We start from the raw sequence: 6,223 nt of genomic DNA, 5'->3' as shown, positions 1-6,223 counted from the left end.
GATCCCCAATAGTTGGGAGAAAGTGGTGTTAGCATGTTCTCTGCACCCATTTTCTGTTTCTCAAAATATGTCACTAGCCAAGTTAGAGGCATTACAGAACTAGAGCTGAAATGGACCTGGAGAAGTTTTTGGTCTGGCCTAAGGCAGGTTAAACCATATCTAATCTAATCTTGACAGCTGTTTGACTAATCTGCCTTTAAATATTGCCATGAATGGAGATGCCAGAGCCACCGTAGGCATGATCCTCCATTGCATCAATAGCATTCCAGATAAATGGTCCTCTTTATGCATGACTATGGTGTTTGCTATGTGTTTAAACACATTGCATTGCCAGGGAAAATGCAGGAACAGTTTAATAGTTGTTTCTTTGCAGAAACAGTGAATATAGATATGTTTAACATGTCTTTTCTCTGTCACAGGATAGTCAGTTGCCGATGTGGGCTGATGCACCATATTTTCCCCCTTGAGCTGGAGCACGCTGTGGGCTCTTTCTGCCTGTCTGATCTGGGAAGGCCTTAAACAGAAATGGTATTCACTATACTGCTTGGGAGATTTGAGGACTGTTCTTGCATGGAGACATATGAGACAGCTGCAAAGTCCTGTGAAACAGAAACAGTCCATGTGCCAACAGAAAATTGGGAAGGTTTATGAAAGCCTTTTGAAGAGAAAATAAATAGGAGATATGGTGCTTTACTGTGTTCAAACAATTGCTGTCCCTGGGAAAACTAGAGTAAACTAATATATGACCAACTGGTTACAGTTCGCAGTGGTGTGCAGCAGGTGTGCAGCAGTGCTTTTAGTGCTTGCGTGTATGTGTACAAACTTTATTCTACTTGTGGTGAGTATATTTGTTAAGAGTGCTTGGGATTTTTTGGTATTGGTTTTTAATAAAAGCAACAATATTCTGCTATGAAAGTCAGCACAGGGACTTATATTCAGCAGCTGTAGAGTGTAAACAGTAAAACTCTCCAATGCAGGCAATGCTGATATAAGATCTACCCTCTACTGGTGGCAAGTGCTCCATATTCTCTGTGCTAATAGGCATTAGTGCGATATTTAGATCATTTTAGCATGAGTGGGGAAATGTCACAGACTGCAGCAGAAGAGCACTTTCAATTTAGCATTGAGACTATGTGCCCCTAGCACATAGAAGCACAGATGAATACGCTGGAAAAGACCCTTAAGATCATCAAGTCCAACCATAGCACAGCCACTACTAAACCATGTCTCTAGGCACCTCATCTGCCCGTCTCCTAAATACCTCCGGAGATGGTGACTCCACCACTTCCCATGCAGGGCATTGTAACTCAGCTGCACAGGCAGCACGACTTGTGTTCACACGAGAGCAGGCACATTGCTGTGTGCTGCATGCATTATTTACAGACATTGTTCTTTGTACCTTCCCAAAAAACAAATTGAAGCTCGAGCCTCTCTGTTCCTGTGTCCTTTCTCACTCTGTGCCACCCTTTCAGCTACTTTCTTGTTTCAACTTTCAGTTGGGATGAGGGCAGAAGGGTGCTGGATTTATGGGTCATTACTTGGTTTCCATGCTGGGTGCTTGCCCTCTGTACTTTGCTCAGCTTGCAAGGGTAGCCTGATACTGCTTGGCGGAAAGTCAGCATACATATTAATAGTAAACCGTGCCTGAAAGAAGGCAAACATGCGATGCTGTGAGGGTGAAACTGAAGGGCATTAGGAAGTCTTGGGAGTTCCTAGACAGAATACATCAAAGCAGGCCTTTCCTGATAAACACTGTGGGTCTGGTAAGTCGGTAATGGTATGCACCAGGGAAAGTATTGGGGTTTTCTTGTAATAGATAGGTCTAAGACAGATCCCAGAGCATTTAGTCAAAGATTGGAGCTCAGACTTTTCACAATGTTGGTACAGCACCAGAACAAATCCCTTTTTCTGGGACGTGTGGGATGCCTTCCTATTCTGTGTGTCTGTGATTGAGAAAGGGTCAAGAAGATGAAGGGCTCAGGTCTTTCTGGATTTCTGAAGCTAATTCCTGGCATCTCCACAGATTTCCTGTATATCTGGGGAATATTGCTTTGTGTCTCATTATCTAAGATCCTCCAGCAGTTCTCTGTTCACACAGATTATTTCTTTGGATAGCCTGTTTTAAGGAGTAGGACATAAAATATTATGGCTTTGTGGCTTCTCTGTACAGGTGCATGTGCATGTCCCATCTTTAGTCTCTTTGTGGTGTGGCAATGCAAATGATTACAGCAAATGAACAAGCTGGTTCAGCATTGAGGACTCAGTATTCTTAAATCCAAAGGCACTGTCACACTGCAGTATGAAGTTTCACTGCCCCAGAAGCTGTTTAGTTGCATGTTTCCAAAGGGAACAATTCAGATTAAGACCAGTGATTTCTATGTAATGTATCTGGGCTGTAGAGCTGACTGAATGTGGCAAATGGTTAAAAAAAGTTAAAAGTGTTTAAAAGTCTTAAACATTAAGTTATAATGAAATTTGTAATGTGATTTTTCTGAAAGTTTTAAAAATAATTAGTTTCATAACATTTCAGGATTAATGAAATGTTTGTTATAATGCAAACATATTTTTAGTTTCATTAATCTGTTAATGTATTTTAGGATTTTTGTCGGAAAAATACAAGTGTTTTAATTTCAGATTGATCTACAATACTACTTACTATCATCATAATCATTCAGGTAGTAATAGTAGTGAGGTAAAAGAACAAACTACATGCACTTCTGCATAATTAGACTATGTCCTTAATTTCTAATATCCCTTCCAAATATGGAATAGACTGGTTTTTTCAGCTTGTTCCTGTCTTTAATCCCTGCCTCCAAAGCTGTGCTGGTTTGCAAAGTGTTTACATAATGTAAAGCTAAGTGGATGTATGCACTGAGCTCATTGAGTATGGCACAGCAAATCCAAAGGCAGGTAATGATAGCCTGAGAGGGAATAGTTTTAAACTGGAAGAGGGTAGATTAGATATTAGGAAGAAATTCTTTACTGTGAGGGTGGTGAGAGACTGGCAGAGGTTGCCCAGGGAAGTTGTGGATGCCCCCTCCCCAGAAGTGTTCAAGGCCAGGTTGGACGGGGCTTTGAGCAACCTGGTCTAATGGGAGGTGTCCCTGCCCATGGCGGGGGGGGGGTGGGTGGGTGTTGGACTGGATGAGCTTAAAAGTCCCTTCCAACCTAAACCATTTTATGATAGAGCTTTTGCTGTCTTAGTCAGATTGAAGTGTTTCTGCTACCAGAAAGCTGCTAGGAAATACAGCTCCATGTTTGTGCAGTGGGATCTTATGCAGCATCTGAATTTTTAGACAGATAACATCAGAAGAATAAACCTTTCAGCTTTTGCTTTAGTAATTCACTTTCTGTAAGGCTCAGATGGCTGAACTTTCTAATAAAGTTAGTTACTCAAAGGGCTCCACTATGTTCCTCACCATGAGGAATGAACAAGAACCCAATAGCAAAACCACAAACTGGCCTCCACCTAACCAAGTGCTAATTTCCGGGAAAGAATCTTGCAGTCCTATATAGAGCAATCAGAGACACCATGTTGTTAAAAGACATTCCCTGAAGCCCAAATGCTCACAGAGGAAAGATGCCATCCAGCAAAAACTTTATACAAATGCCTTATGAAAATGTAACAGAGAAAGGTCCCCTCTTATTTTTCCTTTGGTATTATTTTCTTTTTTTAATACCTGGAGTTTCACCCATCACTGCTGAGAAGCACATACTTGCAAAATTAGGCAGTGGAAGCAGAGAATGCCAACTCAGCACTGTATGTGTGAGGATCCTTCTTACTGTCAGTATCTGTCTTATGTAGCAGACTGTTATTTAACCATCCCAAACAGGAATAAATGACATTATGTTCAGAAATTTATACATTGACAAAAGCAAAACAAACAAGGAGTACTGGAGGACAGAGCAACAGTAAAACAAGCATACCTGAGTGCCCTAGCATCAATCATGCTCTGCATCAGCGTAAAAGACAGTGGAAATTGATACTCACAAAACTCCACTAGAAGGTACTTGGTTTCCTTCAATGCTTTGTCAAAGTTGCTGTTTTTCAGCAAGAGTACATTGTTCTCCTTTTTTATTTTAGGGAGTTTGTCTTTCTTTGGCTTTCTTTCATTTGGGCTTATTCTGTCTGCTGCTGAGAAGCCTGTGAGAAACAATAATGACAGAAGGAAAAACTGACGTGTCTTCATCTTGTCCTGCCTTTATCCAGTTACTGAGAAAGAAAGAAGCAAATATCACTAAGCAGCAGGTTTTGCTTCTCAAGTGGCTGCTGTTGTTTCAGTCAAACTAAGAGGGTGATAAGGTTGATAACGAAGTCTACCACCAGTGCCAACTGCATCTTTCCATGGGAAGATTAATGTAATTAATTACTCCCCCATCTTTAACAGTGTTTGGAAGAAAAATATCTGTGAAGAAGGTGGGTTTACTGTTTCTGTAAATAATCAGAAACCTGGAGAGAGGATGAGAGAGCACAGAAGGAAATACTTGCCTGCAGAAGCACCAGTCTATTTGTAGTGCACTCCTCTAATTAGAAAGCCTGCTCTCATCACCGTTACCCAGTGCAGAGCTGCAGAGTAAACAGCGAGGAACCTGGGACAGTATTTGAGGGCTGCTCCTCTGCATAGTGTTTGGTTGTCTCTTGCACTTATGGAGCTACTGATTATCAATCTGGTTCAGAGCATGTCAAAAAGCAGGGAAAAATGCATTGCTTTGCATAAGTGATTTTAATGTCTGTGATTCTTCAGTGCCTTGTTAGTGAGGCTCCCATCTCTGCTTATGTGCCAAGCTATAGCTCGTAAGATAGTACTTGATGTGTTAAACCAGAAGATTTTTGCCATTGGTTTTCAGTGATAGCACAATTTCATGCAGCTGATACTTGTACAGTAAACTGAAGTGGCCAAATGGCCACAGTGGCTATCAACTGTCTCTGTGAAATATGAGGCCTCTCTAGTGAATTTTTTCAGAATATTTTAAGAAATATCTTACAAAAATAGTTAAGAACACATCATTTACTAAGAAATGGTTAACTCTGTAAAGATCTGCTAGTCTGTAATTGTAGAATAAATAACTTTGACCGGTAAACTGTGCTGAAATTTGTGAACTGCCTCTCTAGAAGGGACCACGTATTCTGATGGCTGTTTCATGTGTGTATACAAGGAAAGTGCTGACTTCAGGACAGGTGGATCTGGATTAGCAGAACCAAAGTGATAGCTGAAGAAATTGCCTCCAATAATTACTTCCTCTTGAGGAGCGGAAAATGCTTCTTTGCTCCTTCAAGCTCTTAGACTAAAGGATGAAAAAATCTGCTATCAGGAGGGTACTGTTAAAAGGAAGGAGTGTTCGTAATGGTGATTGATGTGGTAGCCTCCATTTTCTTGGGCGTGAAGGCTCTTAGGTAACATACTGCTTCAATTTTGGTTGTTTTCAAGCCTGCAATGAGTGGGGCTGGGTTTCAGGTGAACTCTTTCCTATCAATCTTAAAAGGCGGCTTTGGGTTGTAATGCACTTTGAGACGTGTTCTATTAGTACTGGTACAGGGTGCCTAATGAAATCAGAGGGAGCTGTGTATTCAGGCTGCTTGCAAGATAAGATCACAGGTAAATACAGATAAAGTGATCAGGTACTAAAGAAAAAAAAATCAGAAAGATAAGAGTCTCCTCTTTGACTTTGTGGTCTCTTTGTCTTCATAACAGGCTCTTTTCCAAAGATGTCTTTCAAGTAACATCCTGGGAGGGTTAAAAAAAACATTTTTCAGAAGAACAGGGGAATACTAACAAGGCCTGTTTGATCTGAATATGCCATGTTGTAAGTTCAGAACACAGCCTAAGTCTTCCAAAGCACAGGTAGGATGATGAAAACATTAGCATGGTTTTCTCCTGTCTGCCACTGAAACAAATAATGGTCAACTCAGATCCCTTCTGGAAACCTCCTACCAGGGAATAGACACCATCTTGGAGAGGGCTTCTCTGTGTTCTGGAAGAAAACTGGAGTAAGGGAAGGATCATACAGCAGTCGGATCTGCCAGGAGAGATTTGCAATGAGGAATGGAGTTGGATTTAGCAGAACTGAACAGAAAATTGAAATGAATGAGTACAATGTTTTTTCTTAGGCGTACAGCAGGTTAGGTCACATTTCTGGACATTTCTTCATCAGTGTTAACTAGTTCTGGCTCTGTCATTTTTTGCCTTACAGTTTGAGAGCTACAGAAAATCTGCCTTTTGCA

This window comes from Mesitornis unicolor, unplaced genomic scaffold (genome assembly GCF_000695765.1).
Source record: "Mesitornis unicolor isolate BGI_N332 unplaced genomic scaffold, ASM69576v1 scaffold49990, whole genome shotgun sequence".
NCBI classification, from domain to species: domain Eukaryota; kingdom Metazoa; phylum Chordata; class Aves; order Mesitornithiformes; family Mesitornithidae; genus Mesitornis; species Mesitornis unicolor.
This window is presented reverse-complemented; position numbering follows the sequence as displayed.